The following is a 14,422-nucleotide window of genomic DNA, read 5'->3' on the forward strand; positions in this document are numbered from 1 at the left end:
TTTGAGAATGGAGTGTTTTCAGAGATTGGGAGAGAAAAAGTAAACATTTATTTCAATGCAGTTCTTCAGTTTGACCAGATCTCATTGTTGAAGCTGCTGTCTCTTCTTCGGTGTGTATTGTTTCCTTCTTGTTAATTTCCAACACATACTTACCATACCTGTCACACTGACAATTGTTTTGACATACCTTTACTTGATTGCCTCATAGAAATACATAGTGACATTATATCAGTTACCTTTGTGTTTCTCTGATAAAATACCACAACCAAGGAAACTCTCAGAAGAAATAGTTTGTTCTTAATTACAGTACAGAAAGGAGAATCAATCAATAATGATGGGAGATCCACGTCAGCAGGGAACTGTATCATAAAGCAGAAGGATCACATATTCAGTTGGAAATATGATTACAAACATTTACTGCTATACCTAATTTTAAAAGAAGAAAAGAAGGAAGGAAGGCAGGCAGGCAGGCAGGCAGGAAGGAAGGACCCAAAGCTTTCCTTTAATAGGTCTTGGGCAAAATTCAAAACACATGTTGAATTTAACTATTTCTATGTATAAAATCAAAAATAAATAATTTCATATATCTAATTTATAATGAAAAACTCAAAAGCCAAAGGTATCTTTTTCAAATAGAGAGTGCATACGAAGGGGCTTCTATAAAACACTGCCACTGGGCAATATTGATCATTTGGAAGGATAAGCAGGTGGTGTCTGTTGCTCTCTAAAGCCAAAAGTAAACAGAAGTCTTCGCTTGAACTTGAACTTGTGTTCAAAGAAATTAAAGTTTTCCTTGAAAGGCAAGAAAGAAAGAGAGAGAGAGACAAAAGAGAGAGAGAGAGAGAGAGAGAGAGAGAGAGAGAGAGAGAGAGAGAGAGAGAGAGAATATGAAGTACTAAAGTGAACTGAATGTAAGAGGAGGATATAAGCTATAATATCCCACATTCAGAGGCATACACCTTCACCAAGTCTCCTCTTCCACAAACAGTGCAGTCCACCTGAGATCCACTGTCCATATATGTGAGCCTTTGAGGGACAGTTCTCATTCTAACCACCATAGATAGTTTTATTTATCCGCATGAGCATCTTATAAGTACAGATATTCTTTCCTACTGGAGTTATGTAACTCACACTGATAAGGTACATAGATTTCCAGTCTTCTCAAAACTAGCATCAACATTTTCCAAGTTCAGTCACATATTCTGTATTAATGTTTCTTAAATGTTCCTTCTCAACGCGTTACTTCTCTTTATACTAATATAAATTTATTTACCATCTTCAATTACATTATTGTAAATATATCTCATTGATTTCTACATACAAATAAATTATTCAAAAATATGTACTTAAATGAGTATATGTTTATTTATTTTACTACTACTTGGAGAATTGCAATATCAAAACTATTGTCATACCACCTATAGGAAGATAAACCTTTAGAATTTTCTAAGAGGAAAGATTAATATGGACTACAAAAGTAGAATTTAAAATGCACAATGTAATAATTAATCTGACATTATATTCTATATATTAATATTTATTATCTTTTTCTTTTGTGTTAAAAAGGGACATGAGGAGCTCTTGCAGACAGCGTTTAAAGAAAAGGACTAGGTAGTGTAATCTGCTGCAGTAATTGAAAAATCTGAAGTGATACAGGAGAGTGGAGCTTTTAGAGGTGACACAGACTAAACCTGATTGTCTCAGGGCCTGAATAACTGGAAAGAGAAAACCTAGAAGAGAAAAAGACTAGTGGAAACGTGTGCAATAAAAATGAAATGCACAGGACATCACCATAGAAATCAAACCTATAATAAACAAATAGCCCTTGAAATGCATGCTTTGCCTCTCAGATATCAAACGCCTTTATACCAAGGGGAAGATGTTTGATTGAGTTGAAAGTAATTCCCAAATAGAGAGTGTTGTTCAGCTGAAGATTTTGCATGTTCCCTTTTTTCCTTTCACAAAAGCATTGTGCTGCAGAACAACACCAAATTCCCATTCCAGCCCAGGCTATATCTGAAGAGTGCTCTTCTGGGAGGAAGACAGGTTTCAAGTGATATCATAGAAGTATTCAGAGCCATGCTAATCTTCTCTGTATCGTTCCAGTTTTGGTATATGTGCTGCCAAAGCACCAACCAAGGACAATACGTGCAGTAAACATTGAACCCCTACCCAGATCTAGCCAAGGGGCAAGTCATATTTGACCATGTCCCCTTGATGGGGAGGCCTGGTGGCACTCAGGGGAAGGACAGCAAGCTACCAAGAAGAAACTTAATACCATTTGAGCATATACAGGAGGAGGAGGTCCCCCTCAGTCACAGTCATACGGGAGGGGAATAGGGTGAAAGTGGGAGGGAGGAAGGAATGGGAGGATAGAAGGGATGGGATAACAATTGAGATGTAATATGAATGAATTAATGAATAAATAAATTTTAAAAAAGAAGTATTCAGAGCTAATGTCCATTAAAAATTTTCAGTTGTTTTAATTTATTTCGATGCTGGAAATAGCAGCAAACAGTAATATAATGGGCATGTCAAAAGAATGTTAAGGAAATTTGAGCAAAACAGATAAAGCTGCTGAATTGCAGATAAAAGATAAGCCTCAGAATGTGTGCATTTTAATAAGCTTGATCACAGTTCTGAGGAATGTGCCACAGGGATTGGTCTTTGCTCTCTTTTCACAGTGAGTGAAGAGTAACAAGAGGATCAGTTTTGATTCTCATGCTTCCTGACAGATTAGTCTTATGGGATTATTATTGGGATTCATTAAAGCAAAACACTAAGGGCCATGTTTCACTTGGTAGTCTAGCTAATGAACCGATTATAGCAACAAGAGGGGAGCTGAATCATGTACACACAAGAAAAGTAGATGAATTTTCACTCATAAGCATACGGATAATAATGTACACCCATTTTCTGTAGAAATAACTGAACTACATGAGAACACACACACACCACTAATATTATTTCTGAAATTTAAAATGAATAGAGGAATCAAAATCATTCCTATCTTTTAACCAGTTAATATCTCACACTGGAAAATTATGTCTTTTAAGAAGAAAATATTTCATGTGATGCATAGTTTCCCACGGCCTAAGTACTGGAATTGAGTCTTGAATGAAGTACTCAGCACTTAACACAATTAATTCCAGCATGTTATCACACCAATGTCTACCTGTATCTCACATATATAGCATGTCACATTAACATGCATTGCACATACAATACAAAGTGAAAGCAAATTTTATTTATAATTTTGAAAAATGTAAAACTTTTATATTTAGAATACATATATTTTATATATGATATTGCATATTACAATAAAGTATTTTCATACTTATTCTTCTCATCTTACGTTATCCTCTCAAATTTTCTTTTAGCGTGTGAAAGTATTGACAATTCACAACATTTACAAGTCATTGATAAAGGAGCCTTTCTGACAACTTGGAAAGACATTTTCCATGGTCCCTTGTTTCAGGCAAATTGATTTTATTTTTGATATTTTCCACATATTCACATTGCAAAGCCTTTCTGCTGTTTGTCTCTCTGTCTAGAAGCCTTCCCCTTCAGTCTTTTCATATATGGCCACTTGTCACCCAGGCCCTAAAATAACCATCTTCTCCACAGAGATGGATCATCAAACACAGCACTGCCTTCCTCTATCCTCTTCTCTTGAGCTACCATGCAGTTTTATCACAGACTTCAGTGATAGCTGAAATTATGTCACCTATCTCTTTATTGGTTGGTTTTTCATTTTTACCTGAAAGCAAGCTTGCCTGAAGCCTAGGCCGAAAGCATATATGTGTTTCAACAATTACCTATATACATGTGTACTCTTCGTTCCATGTTTGATATTAATATAATCTTAAGATAAATTTTACTTTTTCACACTTACCTTTCTTTAATGTGCTGTTGAGCAGAACAGTGACTGGAGCACACCACACACACACACACACACACACACACACACACACACACACACACACAAACCCACACACACAAAATGGAGTCCACAAAGTAGCTCTGGATAAGGTGGAAGTAGTTCCATATTTCAAGAATTTTGCATTATTACTATACTATAAACTATAATATTCTAAAATATGGACAGTGCCCAACATTGTTAAGAGAAACAAACTAGAACTTTCACTGTTAGTTTTAGATACTCAGAATCTATGGATTATACCACAAACCTATCACTAAATTTTATGAAAAAATTACTCAACAGTAGGCTATATCATCTGGAGAAATAATTGTCTAAATTAACTCCCTTTGCTTCTAAATTCATTGCTTAGAGACTGAGTAGCCATACATCATAGTTGGCTAAAAATGCCTGTAGTTCATTTTTGTTAATTCAGTACCTTTAAACATCCTTTTATAGGAAAACTGCCTTAGTAGAGAAAACGAATTATATTCTCTTCATCTACAGTAGTTGTTATATGAATATAAATACATTAGAACATATGTATTCTGTCACAAAGACACTAGACTGTAAATCATGAGTCATTGCTTCTGCTGGTATAAGTGTCTTTATTTCCAAATAAAAATTTATTCTATATTATACAGGATCATGTGCACATTTTCCAGCTGCCATCCCTGCAGCTCTGTATGGCTGCTGCACAGCTTTCACATCTGAGCCAATATGCAGGCATCACACAATGTTCAGCAACAGAATATATTTTTCAAATGAATATTTTTTAAATACCATAATTCATCATCCTATAATACAGGTTTTTTTTTTGTATTGTTAAAAAAAATGCTACCAATTAAGCCATGAACTGTTATTGGTTATAAGATAGGATACATTTTTGAAGATGTTGAAAAGTAAATAAATATCTGTCTGAAATTGATAAACTGTAGAATTCAAAATAATGTTGAAGTCTACATTGAGATGGGTAAGTTAAAATTCTTATGGACTGCTGGGGATTTTTTACTATCCGTAAGTATGCTTATACTTATTTGGGGTGTTCCAAATGTGTGTCAGTATATCACTATTCTTCAGAAGACATCATAACACATTTTGCAAAATAGTCACTTAGCATTTCCAAACATTGTACAATATATCTTTTGTCTCTCCTTTTTATATTATATGCTCATAATTTCTATGTATCACAATTTGTGAGTAAATATAAATATCATAATATTATACTAAGGCATACTTTGCAGTATCTCATAAGAAGGCTAATTTACATCATATATGTATTTTCATGGCTGTTTTGAGTGCCTTTTATTGACTTAAAATGTAATAGAAAATGCACTCACGTACTCATGCCACATATTTAAAACTACTCAGATCAAGAGTTAATCTCTGTATGTATCCATCACAAAAGATGAGTTATTGTCTGCTTTGATATAATAGGAATGACTTCAAAGCACTTTATAAGCCCCATATTAACCAATTTTAGTGTCATTTCCTGGTTTTATAGCATGATTGTTCAAGAGACCAAGTGATACTTCCCTGAGGAAGTTATAAACCCTTCATCTGAATAGAAAAAAATAAGTACCTGTAGCTGACAAGCTTAGTGGGCCACCCAAAAAAAAAAAAAAAAAAAAAAAAAAAAAAAAAAAAAAGCCAACTCTGGAAATTCAGTATGTCAATCAATTTTAGAAGGTAATGCTCTAGCCCAGATGCCAGTTCAATTACAAAGCACAGATTTCAAATAAACATTTTAGTAGAAACCCAGTCAGATTTTTATGTTTGTGAAGGAATAACTAAAAAGTACTGACTTAAGTAACTAATTTTGTGGAAATGAACTAAATTTTGATAATTGAAATATCACTTTCTACTTCAGAAAGTATAGCCTAATCATCCTAAAATCAAGGTAAAACTAATAAACATGTTTATCTCCAATCTTCCCCCATTTTTCTACATGAGAAAATAAACAGAAAATAGAAACATAAACATAAATAATATATCAGTTAACTTATTCTATAAATATATTGTCTAAGATTTATTTATAGACATGGATTGATTGTACTTGACACAATGTGATGCTGGCATTATGTAATCACTACTAAGATTTGTCTAAAAGCATCCGTTATTCTCTTTTAATATATATATATACATTTAAGAGAATATGAAAGAAATGAAAAGTTTACAAAGACTTTATATATAGTAAATAATCCGATATTTTTCTAAATACAAGTAAACTGTCTGAACTTTAGGGCCTAGAAATGCATCATAGAGAATTTTCTTTCAATATCTATTGATATTCTTTACCACTAGACATAGTGATCAGAAACAATGAATCAGAGCCAATGTTAATATTCAGTTTCTTTTATATTTGTTGTATTTGACATGTATTTAATCCCACAAAATAAATAAATTGACATACTGGATGTGATAATCTGTACAGAAAACTAAAGCTAGATAAACAAAATACAAGGCACATGCCAAACAAAACAATCAAACATTGCTAAATGTAAGGTTACTTTCCCTGGATTAATGAGGTATAATTAGGAATAGTCTAAAATATACTCAGGACACGGAACCTTAGAATTTACCCTAGGGGTTATGATATATCTAACCTCAGTCATGTGTTCTCAATAACAGTCTCAGGCATTGGTTCCATCCTATGAAGTGGGCCTTAAATACAGTAAATTGTGTTTGACTACTCCCGAAACATTTGGCGTTACTGTACCAGCGTATCTTAAAGGAAGGTCACTTTTGTTGGTCACAGATTACAAAGCTTAGAGAGAGTAATGGTTACTTCCACACTACGATTGTGCACAGTACTTCCAAGGACTGTGATGGCTCCTCAGTAGCAAGAAAGGAAGGTTCTAGTTGGGCACCAGCTTGGTTCTCCATGGCATGATATCTTAATGATATCAGTAAGTGATTTATGACAGAAGGTTAGTATCTAAAATATACAAAGAACTCAAACAACTCACCATCAAGATCATAAATTACAATTTAAGAATTGACGCAAATCCAAAGAGTTCTCAAATCATGAAGCACAAATGACTGATAAACAGTTTTAAAATATTCAACATCCTAAGCCATCATTACAGCACAAATTAGTTGTAGTTTTGTATAGTAACACCAAGATGTCAGTTTCTGAATTTATCTTTTCAACATCATTTGCAAATCTTCTGATTGGCTAATTTAATTTAGCTTAATCTGTTTTAGGATTAGTGATTTTTTTAATGATAGGGTACTTTTATTTATTTTTAGAAAATATTCTAGTGCACGCCTATGTAGATATTTTACTTTTTCATTCATCTGTCCTTCTTTGTGCAGATTTTGCAGACCCCACGAACTGGAACACAAGTCGATCTGACCTCAGGATACCCGGCCAATCCATAGAAAGTTCCGGGGTCCACATAGGCGGCGCAGGCTGCACATTCCCCAAAGTCTAGGCACATGGCTACTAGGAGCACACGGCACACGCACTCTGTGTCTCAGACTGAACTGTGAGCCAGAAAACACCAGTGTCTTAATCTCCATGTCAAGAGGAGACACCACAGTGTGGAAAACAGGTGGATCTGACGTCAGGTCACCATCTGGTCCTTTCAAAGTTCTCAGGTCTGACCTCAGGCCACCTGCTTGATTCACTAGTAGGGTTCCCTGATCTCCACAGGTGAGGGGGTCTCAACCTATAGCCATCACCTAAACGAAGACAAGCAATGTTTCCAAGACAATTAATATAAAATATTCATGCCAATTCATTCTTTTGTATTCAAAGAAAATATCTTCCTTGGCTGGAGAGATGGCTCAGTGGTGAAGAACTTTGCCTGATCTTCCAAAGGTCCTGAGTTCAATTTCCAGCAACCACATGGTGGCTCCCAATCATCTATAGTGAGATCTGATGCCCTCTTCTGGCCTGCTAGTGTATGTGCAGGCAGAATGCTGTACAACAAATAAATCTTTAAAAAGAAAAAAAGAAAAAGAATATCTTTCCATATTAACAAAATAAATTTGGTCTTAGAAAACACTGTGCAGCATATCTCAAGCAGCTGCATGAATGAATAAAAGAAGTCCTTCAGAAAGAAGCAAAAAGATAATAAACAATCCAGCTAGAACCTTTAAAACAGTATCTCTAGAGTTCATACACAGCAATTTATATTGCTACCTAAGTGAGACACCAAAATAATGAGGCCAATAAGAGAATAATATTCCCTTTTACAATGATTTTGTCACAGAATTATCACAATACCATTTTAATTAGACATGAAAACTTTAAGATAAATCCCATGTATTCAGTATTACCGCTATCTAACAAAACCAATAGTTCCTAGTAAAGATGCAGAATTAGCACATAGCTATGTAATTATGTGAGCACATCCTGCATTGACTTCCAGTAAACAAATGTCAATCAAATTATTACAGATACATTCTGTTTGAATTTAAAAATATTTGTAATAAACATATGGAAACATAATGAATCTGCAATAATTGAATCAATGAGAAAAGACAATAACACTGGGATAGCAGCAATGCCTGATATGTAACTACAGTCAAAACTAGTGTGATTTTTTCCCCATAGAATTACACAAATTAGTCCAGAAATGGATAGGCTACAAATAAATCAAACCAGAGTAATTGAATTTGCATGAATATTCAAAAGTCATTCAGCATAGAAAATATACTCTTTTAATTTTATTAAGAATGTTTTTATACACTATATTTTAACAATGTTCCCCCACTTGTCCCAGTTCTCAATTCTATGCCCACACAATTGCATGTTTTCCTCTCTCCTTGCTTACCTTTATAAAAAAAAAAAAAATAACAGTAACAAACAGTGAAAGACAAAAATAATTCAAACAAACTAAGAAAAAAGTCAAAATGCCAATAAATGAATGAATGAATAATAAATAAATACATAAATAAATAAATAAACAAACAAATCTACCAGAACAAGAGAGAAATCTCACAAGAAAATTATGAAGTTTGTTTTGTGACTCCTAGGTACAGGGTCTGCTGTTGAAAGACCCAGTAAACTCCTTTGGAGAAACCTGATACTGCCTATCACAGCAGGTATCAATTACAAATACAGATTGGATAAGGGTAGGATGTTTTGTCCACTTCCTGTTCTCAGTGATGAGATTTTGTTATTTAGGGTTTGAACCCATGATGGCCAAGTGTATGCTGTCATAGTCTTTGCTGAATTCCTATATTCATCAGCCAAATTATACCTGGAAATGTTTTCCCTTGGAGCCATTCATCGTTTCTGCCTCTTACAACATTCTTTCCTGGATTCTTGTTCTGCATAGGCCTCTGAGCCCTGAGTGGAGAAGGGGTTAGTAAATAAATCCTATTTATAGCTGAGTGCTCCAAAGTCTCTCACTGCCAAGGCCCAGTTTGATAACATTTTGCTAATTAACCACTGTAAGAAAAAAAAAAAAAAAAGCAACTCTGATTATGGTCGAGCACCGCTCTGCTCTGTGGGTTCCCAATATGCCATTAGGGTCCTTTCATTGTTATGTTTCTGCAACAGAATAACGGTAGTAGGCTATGACGTAGGTCCACTGCCCATCCAGCCTCAGGACTGTGGCCAGTTTTGAAGTATCTTATATGTGTCCCATATCATGGAATGGTGCTAGACCCCATATAAAACATCTGTGCCAACAATGGCTGGGAAACACTTTAAAATGTTCAATATCCTTGACCATCAGGGAGATGTAAATTAAAACTACTCTGACATTTTGTCCTGTACCTTTCAGAATGCCAAAGATCAATAAAACAAATGACAGCCCCTGCAGGCATGGATGCAGGGAACGAGAAACACCTTTTCGTTGCTGGTGGGACCACAAACTAGTGTGGACATCAGTGTGGAGATTTCTCAGGAAGCTGGGAATAGATCTCCCTCAAGATCTAACTGTATCACTCTTGGGCATACAACTAAAGCTCTATACATCTTATCACAGAGATTCTTGCTCATCCATGTTCGTTGCTACTCTCTTCATAATTGCCATATTTGGAACTAGTCTAGATACCCATCAACTTATGTATGGATAGTAAAAGGAACACTGTTTAGCTAGTAACATGAAATTATAAAATTTGCAGGAAAAATATGAAGCTAGAAACAATCACTCAGAGGGAGGTACCCCAGAACACAAAATAAATATTATGTTTTATCTCTTATTTGGCTATTAGCTCTTAAGATATAATATTTATGTTTCATTACAGGAAAGGCTTAGGTGGCTAGTATGGACCCACGACAGAGGAGGGGATCTTCCAAAGTTTCAGAAATAAAATAGTGTGTTATAAAGCCATAAAACAGAAACTAGAATAAAAAGATTAAATTTAGAGGGGGTTAGGAGGGCAGTATAAGGATAAAAGTTAGGGAAGGAAAACAATACTGAAGATCTTTTGGAAATCTATATGAAACTAGGTACTATGCACGTACGTACATACATACATACATATATACACATATATATGTTTGCATTATAATGCATATAAGAATTAAAAAGCATAAGTTACTTATCTTAATATAAGACCTAAAACTCTAAAAATTCTAAAACAAAACTATTCATCTTTGATTAGGAAAATTTAGCTTATTTTTAGTGACGCAAACTCAAATCAATATATATTGTATAAAAAATTTAAATAAAAACTTAATGAATTGAAAACACCAAATGTTTAATTTATCAAAAATTTAAGACAACCCTCATATAATGCTCTAAATTAAATTAAAACAAATTATATGGTAGAGAAATTGAAGCATATTATACAATTCATTCTCCAAAACAGTAATGCAAGAAGATAGGCAATAAATCAGTTCAAGGGCAGGAAAGAAACATGTGTGTGATCAATCAAATACATATTTGTAAGTGGCATGTGAAAATATGCTAAAACTGCTCCTTCTTTGGTTAATAAAAATGAAAACAAATGAGGATGTTTATACACCTGGTATGACTACAAAGTATAGCCAACCTTGTAAACTTTGTGGGACCCCTGGCTACCCATGAGTAACATCAGACTCCATCAATTGCTGAAGTCTAGCAGATGATGATAGGCAATTCTGTATTTCTGCATATTATAGCTGCCTGGGTTAAAGTAAAGGCAGAGTGGGCATTGAGAGGCACAGTATTGTCACAGGAAGGGTAGATGTGCCTGACTTCACCCACTACAGCCTGGCTGCACCACAAAACATTTACTAATCCATAAGTACCTAGTTCCATATCGGAGTTAAAAATTCCCTGGCATGTACATGTGTTGACAGTTGAGGAGGAGAATATTAAAGCATCGTAGTTTGAGTTCATATTTTAGGCAAGAGATTGACAGTTACATTTACTTTCATTCCTGAAAATTTCCCACACCTTTGAATTGGTGTGTAATTTTACATGCTCACTTTCTAAATTGTGGCAAATCTACTTAGGTGAATTGTTTTGTTAAATTTAATACATATTTAAATTAAATAATTAATATATAACAGTAATGTAAATAATTAAGTTTTTGTTGTCTGTAAGGTATTTGTGAACTATCTTAAAACACTGAAAACAGGTTACTCTACTACCAACTGGCAAACTTATCTGCAGATATCTGATTCATGTGTAACTTGGATGAGAAAAGATATATATTTGGTCACCCTTTGTACACTAGTACAAAACGATGAATTTGTAAGGTTAGTTTGGCTTATATAAGGTATATTGGTGGTTGTTTCAATACCTACAAGGGAATTCTCTTGGCTGGAAACTGATTAGGTCAAGTGAACTAGGAAAACTAATAGAAAACATTCATTGTTTCTTATAAAAGAATAATTCAAGGTCATTATATTTCTGATAATTTAAAACACTGAATTCTTGCAGTTTAGTTCACTAACCTAATTAGTAGGCAGCATAAATTAACATTAGAACAATTAAATTTATTTCAATTGTTTTATTCCTACTGTTAAGACTAGTCTTCAGGCTCAGACGTCAGGAAATTCACTCTATAGTATAACATCAAAGTTACCTTGACATTATTATTGTTTTAAAAAGTTTGCTTTTTTTTTGTAGACTAGAAAATGAGGTTTTAAATATTTTTAAACGAAAAGAGAAGCACTCATTAAAAAGGAGAAACAGTTAATTAAGTTTGAAAATATGGTAGTATTGAAAAGTAAAAAGAATAATAAAAGTTTCTACTTAAGAATTATTCTTTTCCATCTAAGCAACATTTTCATGTTAGGCAGTGTAAAATTTATTTTTATTTTTGTCTCTGGTGACATAGATAGACATATAGATAGATAGATAGATAGATAGATAGATAGATAGATAGATACAGTATGTGCAGCATTTAGTAAAAGTTTTCTTTAATATGATCTTGTACATCAAATTGATAAAATATTCACATAATGTTAATATGATTATTTATTTATTGAAGAAATATTTTATATATTATATTATATTCTGATTTCTTTCCATCAACTCCTCTCAAATGTTCCCTTCTTCCCCATCTCTCAACTTCACACCTTTCCTTTAGGATACAAACAGAGATCTAAAATAACAATGATGATGATGATGATAGTAGTGGTAGTGGTGGTGGTGGTGATGGTGATGATAATGATATTAAAAACAAACCAGAATAAAATAAGAACCAAACAAATAAGGCAGTAACAAAACAACAGAGGAATAAGGGCCAAAAAAACAACATAAGAACCCCATAAAGATATAGAGACACACATGTTTTTGTGTGGTGGACATAAAACCCCATCACTACCCAAAAGCTATTTCCAATTGACAATCACAAGTGTAAAGTTAGTTTTCTCCAACAGAGTCTCACTGTGTATATAAATCACATTTATGTAGCAGGCCCTGTGTCAGCAGTAGATGTCCAAGACAAAACGAATTCAAAAACACTTTCGGAGGTTTTTTATCTCATAAAAAGTTTATTTTTATAAGTACCTTAAAAGAGTAATAAGCCAGTGAAACCACAAAGGTATTTAGGTTTAAAATATTTTACAAATAGAGAATATAGACATATAATACATACATATAAATTAACTATAAAATTAAGCAGGAATGTGTATGGAAAATGTTAAGTAGTATATAATAAATGTTGCACACATCAGGACTTTCTCCAGTTTAGAGGATTATATAGTCAGGCAAGAATAAGCATGAACCTTTGGCAGAGAGAGTTTGCAAACACTAACTTAACACTTATTAATGATGCTGGGTAAATATCCTAACCAAAATAAAAATTCGATATAAGAAAAAAAACCCTCAAAACTTACATAATGAATAAAGGCTCCTTTTATGAAGAAGGAGGAAGAGGAAGAGGGGAACAGAAAGAGGACATTTTCAAAATGCACTTATACTTTGCTCAGTCTGTGCAACATAACATATATATGTGTTTTCAGGGCTGATTATTTTTTATTGGATAACCATTGGTACTCTTTCCCCTGGGAAAGAATGTTTCTCTTACTCCTAGCATTTCTTAGTTGCCTATAATTCCTTGTGTAGGTTTGAGGCTTCATGTGCTTTCGCTCAACCTCTTTGACATGACTATTTTTGTCCTTGTTAAGCTCATGTTTAGGCAGTCATATTAATGAGACTTCATGGGTGTACCTTCTGATATAAATAAGACACTCAGTCTCACAGAAAACACCCTAATAAATTTCTTCTGGCTTTTACAACACTTTCACTTCATCTTCCTCAGGGTCCTCTGAAGCATAGGTTCTGGAGTTGTTTTGTACAACTGTGACTGTCAGTTTTGATTGATTGGTTGTGTTTTTCTGTAATTCTCTGTCTCTCTGTCTCTGTCTCTCTGTCTCATTGTCTCTCTCTCTCTCTTTCTCTCTCTCTCTCTCCTTTCTTTCTCTTTCTGACTCTCTGTCCATGCATAAACATAATGAATAGAGGGGTATCATTCATGAAGAATAAGAGTATATTTTGAAAAAGACATTTATAGTAACTGATGATTGTGGCTAACGTATATGTATGTTTTTAAGACTGAGAACTTTGTAATAGATAACTAAAAGATTGTTTGTGTGTGTGTGTGTGTGTGTGTGTGTGTGTGTGTGTGTGTGTGTGTGTGTGTGTTGGGGGATGGGTGTTTGTGCCTGTACGTGTCTGTGTTTTTATATTGTGTTTATAGACACTCTCTTAGGGTTTCATTGCTGTGAAGAGACATCATGACCAAGGCAACTCTCCGAAGGAAAATATTTAATTAAGTGTGGCTGATTTAGAGCTTTAGACTTTTAGCCCATTATCATCATGGCAGGAACCATGGCAGCATTTGTCAAACATGGTGCTGGAAAACGATCTGCAAATTCTACATCTTAGTCTGTAGACAGCAGGAAATAGAGCCATAGTGGGCATAGCTTGTGCATATGAGACCTTAAAGCCTACCTCCACAATGACATACTTCCTCCATCAAGACTACACCTACGCCAACAAGGCCACACTTCCTAAGAGATCCCCTCACTATGGGTCTATGGGGGAACGTAATTATTTGAACCACCACATACCTCTCTCTCTCTCTCTCTCTCTCTCTCTCTCT

The 14,422-nt window shown here is 34.2% G+C and overlaps 1 pseudogene; it reads right to left on the bottom strand.

The window, feature by feature from the left end:
* Positions 1–2,074: 2,074 nt before the first annotated feature.
* Positions 2,075–2,132, bottom strand: LOC127207541 (uncharacterized; annotated as a pseudogene).
* Between the last annotated feature and the right edge of the window lie 12,290 nt (positions 2,133–14,422).

Source organism: Acomys russatus, chromosome 2 (genome assembly GCF_903995435.1).
Source record: "Acomys russatus chromosome 2, mAcoRus1.1, whole genome shotgun sequence".
Taxonomy (NCBI): Eukaryota; Metazoa; Chordata; class Mammalia; order Rodentia; family Muridae; genus Acomys; species Acomys russatus.